This window comes from Lygodium microphyllum, chromosome 13, assembly GCF_053477565.2.
Source record: "Lygodium microphyllum isolate KBCC chromosome 13, Lygodium_microphyllum_v1.1.10, whole genome shotgun sequence".
Taxonomy (NCBI): Eukaryota; Viridiplantae; Streptophyta; class Polypodiopsida; order Schizaeales; family Lygodiaceae; genus Lygodium; species Lygodium microphyllum.
The window spans coordinates 103533716-103544985 of record NC_141147.1 but is presented as its reverse complement, the minus strand read 5'-3'; positions in this window follow the sequence as shown (position 1 = coordinate 103544985).

The window sequence follows — 11270 nt, the reverse complement described above, 5'->3', positions numbered from 1 at the left end:
GAAGAGAAGAAAGTGCACGAAGGGCGAAGAGGAGCCGTCATTGTGAAAGAGGAGCTGCCGAATCCATCCTCGGACCTTTGTGGTTGGTGAGTGCATTGCTCTCTCTTGGTTTATTTTTGTTTTTTCTATTTTTCTTTTGCTTGTTTTTGTTACGAATGATGTGTACTGAGACAGAAAGAGAGGAAATGAGAGAGGGAGAGGAAGAGAGAAAAAGAAAGAAGGAACGAGAGAGAGAGGTAATAAACATGAAACATAATAAAGAAAGAAAGAGAGGGAGGGAGGGAGGGAGAGAGAAGAATGAATGGATAAAAAACAAAGTGAGGGTAAGATCTTGTTCTTTAATTTCTTCTTTTCTTGTTTTTTGTAGTAGTAGTAGTAGTAGTAGTAGTAGTAGTAGTAGTAGTAGTTCTTTAATTTCTTATTTTCTTGTTTGTAGTAGTAGTAATAGTTCTTTAATTTCTTCCTTTCTTGTTTGTAGTAGTAGTACTAGTAGTAGTGGCAATAGTAGTAGTAGTTCTTTAATTTCTTCTTTTCTTATTTTTTATTGTAGTAGTAGTAGTAGTTCTTTAATCTCTTTTCTTCTTATTTTTTGTTGTTATTGTTGTGGTAGTGGTAGTGGTAGTGGTAGTTCTTTAATTCCTTGTTTTCTTATTTTTTGTTGTTGTAGTAGTAGTAGTAGTAGTAGTAGTAGTAGTAGTAGTAGTAGTAGTAGTAGTAGTAGTAGTAGTAGTAGTAGTAGTAGTAGTAGTAGTAGTAGTAGTAGTAGTAGTAGTAGTAGTAGTAGTAGTAGTAGTAGTAGTAGTAGTAGTAGTAGTAGTAGTAGTAGTAGTAGTAGTAGTAGTAGTAGTAGTAGTAGTAGTAGTAGTAGTAGTAGTAGTAGTAGTAGTAGAGAGAGAAAGAGATGTTTTGTTAAAGGTGCACCTTGGGTGGTGGTGGTGGTGGTGGTGGTAGTAGTAGTAGAGAGAGAGAGAGGTTTTGTTAAAGGTGCACCTTTGGTGTGTTCAAGAAGGAGAGTAGTAGTAGTAGTAGTGGTCTGATGCAATACCATGAGACGGAACATAGGGTGGCTACTCCCTCGTCCCCATGCATAGCATATTCGACTTTACATACTGTAGGCCCGTCCGTAGGGAGGTGGAGATTTTACATACGTTAATTTTGTTGAGTTACAAGAGAAGAAATCCCTTCTCAAACAATTTAAGAAAGAAAAAAAGAATGATAACAAAAACAAATTGTTTGTCATAATGTAGACCAAATGAAAAACGATGAAGGATGTTCAAGATCATGACGTGTATCTTAATCAACATGTCCCATGTCCTTGCTCTCAATGTAAGTTGGCAATTAGACAAAAATATCGATTGTCTATGGAACACATATGATGCTTCAGCAAATTTCAATCAAAGATCATTGATCACGCGATCTCAGATTTTGAGTAAACAGTAAGAAAAGTGTATATCAATCATGCTTTGTATTTACAAACTAATTGAATATCATATACAAAAACATTGATTGTGGTGGCCATAAAATTTATTACATGGAGGTGACGTCTCATTATAAGGAGGAGTGCACCCTTTGCGGCCAGTTAGAAGAGTTTGTGGGTGTGCAATGGATGGAGTGTCTAAGCCAATCCACCACTTGAAAGGTACTACCCAATCTATACCGTCAATACCAAAGGAGACAAGCAGCCTTCTAGAAGTTTCTACAATCTTGGAGCCTGAGATGGAGGCAATGATCGATGCATTGATGCCCATGGATGTCAAGACATGTGATCCGCTTAGAGAGGAAGAATCCATACCGTTATATGATGGGTGCCGAGTATCTCGCCTAAAGACACTGCTTGCACTCCTAAGTGTGCAAGCAAAATACGAATGGAGTGACGCGAGTGTGACCGAGTTGTTTAGGTACCTTCTACGTATGCTTTGTTGATTTCTTTTCAGCGCCATCATTAAAAAAAATTGTGCTTTTTAAAGGTGCTTTATAATTTTTTTCAAGGTTACTAAAGTATCATATATTACCACTTACAAATACTATACCTGAGTCTCGCGATGATGCACGACATGTTTTACGAAAGCTTGACATGGACTACAACAGCATCCATGCATGTGTCAACGATTGCGTATTATTTCGAGGAGAATATGAGACTATGGAGACATGTCCAAAGTGTGGTGCTCACATATATCGACAGGACTTGCAAGGGCAAACCATCCCTCAAAAAGTTCTTAGACATTTTTCGCTTATCCCCCGTATACATCACATGTTTTGTATATCCTGGCATGGCGAGCTTGACAACGTGGCATGCACAGAATAGATCCATAGATGGAGTCTAACGAATATCAGTGGATTCACGCACATGGAGCCACATTGACTTTACACCTCTAGGCTTTGCGCGAGAGCCAAGGAATCTTCGGCTCGGTCTTGCTATGGATGGCGTGAACCCATTCGGTCTACGCTCAATTTCTTATAATGTGTAGCATGTAGTCCTTGTTAACTACAACATCCCTCCATGGCTCTACGAAGAAAGGACACCTCATCCTTAGCTTGCTCATTCCCGACCACTACAAAGTCAAGAATATAGACGTGTATCTTCGTCCATTAGTTGATGAGCTTTAAGATTTTGTGGGAGGAGGGGGTCGCCGTGGAATATATGAGTAAGTGTGATGGTTGACGGTCCGCCAATATTCAAGCCATTCTCATATGGACCATGCATGACTTTCCGGGATTCAAGTAAGTAGGCTTCCGTTCTCATTGATAATATCTATCATAGCTCGTTCAAGTTTGAATTCACTAGATAGAGGTGTTGGAACAGGTTTGGTTACCTTAGATTATCACTAGATTGAGGTGTTGGGACAAGTCTGGTTACCTCAGGTTATCATGCATATCCATTGTGTGGGCCACAATTAGACTCCTGGAGGTCACAAACCATGAAGAAGATGGTATATCAAGGACACGTCGCTTTCTTGCCGGAGAGTCATGAACTGAGGGAAGGTTTTCTTGGATGACCTCTAGCACGAATGAACGCCCAAAGTTGGTACGAGTAAAAAAATGGTCCACACGGAGTCACGTCCAAACAGAATGCGACGATTCTTAGTTTTCTACGAGTTGTCGTATTGGACCTACAGATCAACCACTTGTTGGATCCCATGCATATTTTCAAGAATGTGGGAAGCTTACTATGGGACCACATCACAGGAAAGAGAGACATTGCAGGGGCACGAATGGATTTGAAGGAGGTAGGCAAGATGGAGGCGCTTTGGCCGCAGTCGAGTGCTGATGGTCGCTTGCAGCTACCTCGCACTCCTTAGGTTTTTTTCACTAAAGAAGAATGCCTTGTGAAGCAAATTATCAAGTCTATCCGCACTCTGACGGGTATGATGTGTTCTACAAATGGATTGTAAGTGGCATGTATATTTTGCTATTTAGAGTGTAGTCATTGTTTGTAATGCTTCTTCATTTGTGGCAGTTTGTACTACCGATCGCAATCACATGATGCCTTACTCCAAAAATACGCGGAGCGATTTACAAGTTGTCAAATTTAGTGCAATGGATCTCACAGAAGGAGATCAAGACATCCTCTATTGAATTCGCAAGGCGGGGAGCAGTGGAGATGGTCTGTCTCTTTAAGAAGTACCTGCCCACCAACATGCTCACGATACAAACCCACCTTCTGGTGCATCTTTAGATGAAGTGGAGATTGGTGGACCTGTACATACACAATGGATGTTCTTCTTGGAGTGCTTCATGAAAACCCTAAAAGGCTTTATGCAACAATGAGCTCAGCCAAAAGGTAGCATGGATGAAGATTGGTTGGTGTCTGAGGCGTTAGTGCATATTTCACAGTGGCTACCAAACGGTGGATTCAAAAAACACTATGCTATGCTCGCTGAAGGATAATGATAGAATGACTGGAGATGTGGTGGTTGAAAATGGGATGGAAAAAAGAATGAATGCTGCAATGGAGGAGAAAGTGAATTGTTTTTGTATATTGCACCATCCCTCCATGGAGATGTGACTCGCTAGGTACAAGCAAGACAAGAAAGATCGGGAAGAAGCACGATCTGAATTTTGATGTAGTACATGTCATCAACCAATCCAATATCCCGAGGGCATGGAGGAGATGCCATGGTTTATGTCAACGTGATGGTTACATGGAGCTTTGACCACAACATCTTTGCGAAGGGACAAATGTCTTAACTAAGGAGTGGGAATTCTCGAGGGAATGGAGTCCAAAGGTGATGACATGTTTAGGGTTTGTCGTATCTAGATTTTATATGCAACAACTAATTGAATGTTTCAATGTACAATACAAAATATACAGTGCGACATGGTCACGCGGACGGCATTTTCGCGTGGAGTGTATCGACAAAATGGGCTCCACAACTGATTGTGGTATCATAGCAAAGTTTGAGCAAGAGAGCTGACGACGAGCAATGGATCCAAACACCATTATAGATGAGATGGAGTATTTTGGGAACTTGCAAAGTATTATCAAGGTGGGTTACCGTAGCTTTTCCATGAACCTATTCGATGTGCAGTGGTTCAAAGTGGTACTTGAAGGAGTTGGGGCAACAGTTCGACAAGGTCCATCTAGATTTCTCGAAATAGATTCTGAAAAAAGATGGACAGATCTGCGAGACACGTTTGTATTGTCGGCCCATTGTGAACATGTGCATAAACTCATGTTTTTTTTAATTTTATTACAACATGATACATGTCACAAAAGTTAAATCTCTCTTGTACATGATTTTGAACATGTAATTTTCTATTCAAACCCCCGACAACCTCAATGGTGGTATGTTGTACCTTCAACTCAAAGTAATGTTTCCAACATAGATAAGGACAGTATGCAAATAGAGGGGTCGATATTACAAGGGGTGGAGGCTGCTGAAAGCTTGGAGTATGTAGAGGAGCCAAAATCGGGTAACAATGATGAAAATACAAGAGTCCAAGAATTCTTTGAGAATGAGGTTGACTCATCCTTTTATGCTGACATGCAGATCGACCTTCCCGTGTATGCGGAGTTGAGTCAGGAGATTGACATGAGACCATAGGGTACTTCATACTTAGAGCATCCACCTACTCAATTCGTTGATGAATTGCTTATAAGGGTATATAAGATATCTGTTTTAAGTAAGACCATTTTTTAAATATTTATATTATCGTGCTTTGCTTTATTTATATTGATTATGCTAACATATTTTTTTTTATGTGTAGGTGACCTTTGTGGATATTTGGATTTGCATGATGAGTTGAACGACGAGAAGCTATAAGGAGATCTTCACACGTATGTCTCCATATGAGATGGATCGATTCAAAGATATGGCAGACCAGGAGCTATCTCGGACACCATCAGGTCGTTCTGGTAGATCTACTTCAGTGCACTCTAATGCTTCAATTTCCAATAAACGAGGTCGACACTCCAGACTTGGGCCAGACGGACGGAGTGGTTCTGGGGGATGCTGCAGAGACGTGGGTGCAATGAGCCCGTAGTCAGCTCAGGATACAGGTGCTACTTCTCGCTCTCGTGCAGGTTTGAGAGAGCGTGGCTCAGGTGGTTGTTGTGGAGGTATCAACACAGTGTCTCCATCTCGTCATTCTGCTGGAATTGTGTCATCTATGGGATTTTTCACACCTGTGGGAATGTCTACTCTAGTCACTCCAGCTTTTGCTCAGTCGTCCATAGAGGTGGTACCCCTATGGGTGCTACTCCGAGAGATACTACCCCGTAGGTACACTAGATGTATAGGGGTCTCCTAGATATGCCCAAGAGTGTGGTTGCAAGTGGGAGAGGACACATCTTAGGCATACCCCAGAGGGGTATGGATACCTTGTAGATGATAGGACATGAGCCATCATCATGAATGATGAGGGGAGGAGGGTGATGTCTTGTATAAGAGAGTTGTGCCAACAAGTTTTTTGGCACAATGTCTTGGATCATTGGAAGAACATACCAAAGGGGAGCAAGGACTACATAGTAGCATCCTTACATGAGAAGTTTCCGGTACCCGCCACAGTAGATAGATTTTCCACATGCTGGATGATGGAGTGCATGCATGCGTACATGTCACACAGACAATCGAAAGCACACAAGGCACTTAAGAGTGGGGTCTCAAAGCCCGAGTGGCTAGACATAGATGACTGGCACCGACTCAGAGAGGGGGCTATAGATTCTCCAAGACATTGAATATAGCAGTGCGAGGCGATGAGGGCACAACTAGAGAGGCAGGATTGTTGAATCATCTCTTGGATTTGCGGCCACAAGACTTATCTGAAGGACTTTGTAAGTTTTTCTTCTATTCTGCTTGCTTTTTTTTTTTCAATATCCCTTGTACTGACAATCGTGTTTCTAACATTTGTATTTTATTTTCTTTGCAGCACTCCATTACAAACCGCAATCCCACCGCCCTAGAGACTCGATATGCAGAGAGACACGGTCTCACTGCATTGATCGACTGATTGTATGGATGCACCAGCCCAATAAGTCACTCATCTTTCTTGTTCGTAGTTACTAATTTTAATTAAAATGCATTATTGTATGGCGATGGACTGATATGTAGTTGTTTCTTTTTTTGCAGAGTCTGTTCGATGCTCCTTTTTGTGGCGAGACGAGCTTTTGGATGGCAAGGATCTATAGCTCGCCCTTGGATCCGTGGACCGCACATCCTCTTCTTTTTTGGTCATGTGATTTATGTAGTCATTTTCTATGCACTATCTTATTATCATCCTTTGTATCTTGCCATGATTATACCGTCACTTTCATTACGTGATCTTGTATTTATTTTATGTATCAGTCTTATGGATTCAAGTACACTTTGCCTTCATGGAGATGAGCATTGTACACTTTATTGTAACTCTTTTGTATGGCCCAAATAAAGCACATAGTGCTATTTGTGGTTGGCAGCTTGCTGCCCTGCCACCAAAAAAAAAAATCCATGTAATCGTCGCTATTAGCGTCGCAATTAGCATCACAAATCATCGTTATATACATCGATATTTGCATATCAGCGACGCATAATATGCGACACTGATAACAATGCAAATAGTGATGCATATAGCGACAATAATATTGAATGTTCTATGGCATCACTAATACCAACATTTTTTGCGACAACGGGGGCAAAATTTTTTAATGAACATTTTCGTCGCTTTGAACGTCGGTATGAGGCCTATATCTTGTAGTGTTTGCAATTCCCTATTTTTTTGTCGTTTGCAATGATGATTAATAAATCTCAAGGACAAACACTATCATATTTGGGGTTGTATTTAAAAACCCCAATCTTTACTTATGGACAGATGTATGTTGCATTATTAAGAGTAAAGTCACCAAACCATTTGAAAGTTCTACTTAATGAGAGAGAGGATATAGTAAATGCTATTGTCAATATTATGTATAAAGAAGTTTTACAAAAACTATTGTAGCCTCTCAAAAAGGAGAGCTCTTATTTGATTTTTTGATTTGTCATGTTTTGTTACTTTGCACCAATTCCATCTAAATTCTGTCAATTGCCCTACAAATGTTGGAGCTAATCGTGCTATTCTCCCAAATAGTACTTCCTCACTTTCTTCATAAATGTTTTATTGTACAAATTTGATCATTTTAATATTTTGTTTTCTAAAGTATTTTATTATTTTCAAGTATTGCAACATATTTCGAGAGAGGACATGTCACAACTTCACCATTGCACGTTCTACAAGCTATATCCACTTTGAATAAGTTTACTGAGAAGAGAAGGCTTTCCTTTCAATAAATGATTTAGAACATTACATACTTTCTTGTATATTTTTGCTTCTCTTATGATTAGGATACTACAATGACATTTTCATACCACTTTTCTTCATTCATCTTTTTGTGTTCGTATGGTTTAGATAAACAATGTTATTGGTTTCATTATTTTGTATAGTGAAGTCAACAAATTGTAAAAGTAGTTGAATGTCAATAAATAACATAAACATTTCTTTCTTTTGTATGGTGAACTTAATTAATTGCAAAAGTATATGTTTTTAAAAATCAAGTTATTTTTTCAATAATTGACATGGGAGTGTGGTACATTAACAATTAATAATACAAGTGCCTCATAATGGTTTTGGGAACTCTCATGCTTTGTTTTTTGGATACTCAACTAGCCAAGAATCATATTGCTACATAAAACATGTATCAAGACATGAAATGTGTGAACCAATAATAGCAATAATGCTTCAAAGTTGGGCACGACTTTGAAGCACCAAACATAAGTTGGCATGTAGTGCTAGCCCCAGCACGAAGAGACAAGATACTAGGCATGAAGCACCTCTAGGTGTGGAGTGCCTAGGCACGAAGCACCTCTAGGTGTGGAGTGCCTAATTACATATTGAAATTTAATTAGGTTATATGTTTTGTAGCTAATACACTTATTATAACCTATGCACACACTTATGTATGCATATTGGTTATGTAAATGAAGATTATGTCAATGATACAAGGCATTACTAAATTGCATTTTTGTGATGGCAAGTTTACTTTTTTATGGGATTAATTAAGGGTTTTTATGGAAAGGATTCTAACTTCTATTATGGTCTTGGTTGCTTGATCTACCCTCTTGAACTTATCAAACTAACATAAATACTAGACATTACAACCAACTAACTAGTACTATATTCCCTCTAATCATCATAGCTATACATCGAAAACATGCATATGAAAGATTCAACCCAAATACATCCATATCAAATATGACCTTATTGAGAATGCTTCAATTTCACTTCCACATCTTCTACACCCCTATATCGAAACACTTCACATACGAAAATTTATGAGAATGGATTCCAATCTTTCACCTCAATTATTTGGCCCATATTTGCATTTTTAAAGCTTTGTTACATAATCTAGCTACAAAGATCTACCATCTTATCAAAATGATATTCAATGTGATGTTGCATTACTAGATATTCTCAATCATGAAGATATGATGTCATGTAGCCAATAAAACTTTTATTATTATTCTTATTTGGGAGCTTTGAAGCATTCAAAGCTATTTGGTTATATAGACTCTAACATAGAAGCTAGCTATGTGTGTGTGTGTGTGTGGGTGTGGGTGTGGGTGTTGGGGGGGGGGGGGGGGGGCGGTGGGGTGGGTAGTCTTCACCAACAACATCTCCCTCAAATATTTCCAATCCCAATCAAAGCTATCTGCCAAACAAGCTTGATGGCTTGACTTCCTAACCGAATTTGACTTGGAGATCAAACACAAGCCAAGCTCCACCAACAAGATAGCAGATGCCCTAAGTCAAAAAGCTAATTTGAAAGCCATCTGTGTGGTCAGCAGCAACTTCCTCGAGTTAGTGAAGGAGGCTTTGGAACACGACCAAGACATGCACAAGATTATAGAAGATGTGAAAGCTGACAAGACACCGCATGGTATGTATACCCTCGAGGAGGGAATTCTATTTGTAGGAAAGAGATTGTACATTCCCAACAATGTGGAACTAAAGAAAGCCATCTTACATTAAGTGCATGATGGAAAACTAGGTGGACATAAAGGACAAAGCAAAACACTTGAAGTACTCAGAAAGCAGTTCTTTTGGCCGAACATGAAGGAAGAAGTCATAGATTACATCAAGACATGTCCTACGTGCCAACGTGTGAAGGCACCATGCTCTAAGGCAACATGCTTACTCCAACCAATGCTAGTACCTAGCCAACCATGGGATGTAATTAGCATGGATTTCATTACAAAGCTCCCCGAATCGCATGGATACACCATCATTTTTGTAGTGGTGGACTTTTTCTCCAAGCAAGCTCACTTTCATACCTGCCAAGCCACCATTGAATGCCAAGGAGGTAGCTCGCCTCTTCTTCACACGTGTTCAAGCTACATGGTCTACCCTTAGCCATAGTGTCACATAGAGATGGAAGATTCATGAGTGACATGTGCAAGAAACTCTTCAAGACCTTGGAAACACAGTTGAGATTCTCATCATCCTTCCACCCCGAGACAGATGGGCAAACAGAGCGAGTCAACCCATGCATTAAAGACTATCTCAGGAGCTACACCCAAGTGGATCAAAAGGATTGGGCCTTGTACCTCGATGTGTTGGAGTTTCACTACAACTCGAGCAACCAAAGCTGAAGATCAAGATGCGAAAGAATTCTTGAAGAAATTAAGAGACCACAATGCCGCAGCAAAGCAGAGTCTAGAATAGAGCAAACTCACCATGACAGAACAAGCCAACAAAAAGAGAAAGGCAATACTCTTCACCAAGGGCGACATGATCCTAGTCAGCCCCAAGCATATGTCACTCCCAAAGAATATGAGCCCCAAATTCAATCACCGCTACTATAGACCTTACCGTATTACTCAAGTGTTGAATGAAGTCACCTACAAGCTTGACCTGCCAAAAAGTATTTGTGTTCATAATGCATTTCATGATGGACTTCTGCACAGGTTATATCCTGACAACCAATGGGAGCGGCACATACTAATCCTTCATTCCAATGGCCCCTTCGAAGTAGAAGCAATCCTCCAACGCCGAGAACACAAAGGGTACCCTAAGTATCTCACCAAGTGGTGAGGGTGCGCTCTCAAGGAAGCCACTTGGATTTCGAAAGCGAAGGTGTGCGAAAGTAGCAAAGAGGCCTTCGCCATCTGGCTCAAGGAGAATCACATCAATTCTTCCAATGTCCCTTGAGTCATCCCAACGGTACTCATCATAGGCCCAGTAACGCATCCACTCCTCAAATGTAATTGAGTCAAGGGTGGACTTGCATGGTAGCCCAAATAAACCAAAAAGCCCCCACCAAGTTTATATAGGCAAACATTGACTAGCTTGCTAGAAAAAGTAGTGTTGCTACATTAAGACCCCACGAATGTCTCACAATCCTAAACCGTCGATAAACACTAACTCGCTTGTTAGCAAAAGCTATGTTAAGACCCCAAATAAGTCAAAATAACCTCTACCCTTAGATTGCTAAAGACAACAATCCAATAAGCGAGAGTGAGTGTAAGGGCTTTGTAGCTATACCATGGCATAGCTACCAAAAACACCTATATAAGAAAGAGTAGTGACTTTGAGCCCTACTTGGTTTTCACTCTATGTGTGATTCCCTATACCCAATGGTGAACCCTCTTATGTGCGACGTCATGAGGGTGTAATCTTGGGATATGCCTATGTTGTACCGTTTCTTTGATTGAATAATACAAGAGTATACCTTACTCTCACATATCGTGTTACCTTTCTGTGCTATGATGAGTGAGCAAACGAGTACAAGTGCATCACAAGGGAAGGGTGGGGGGGAGATA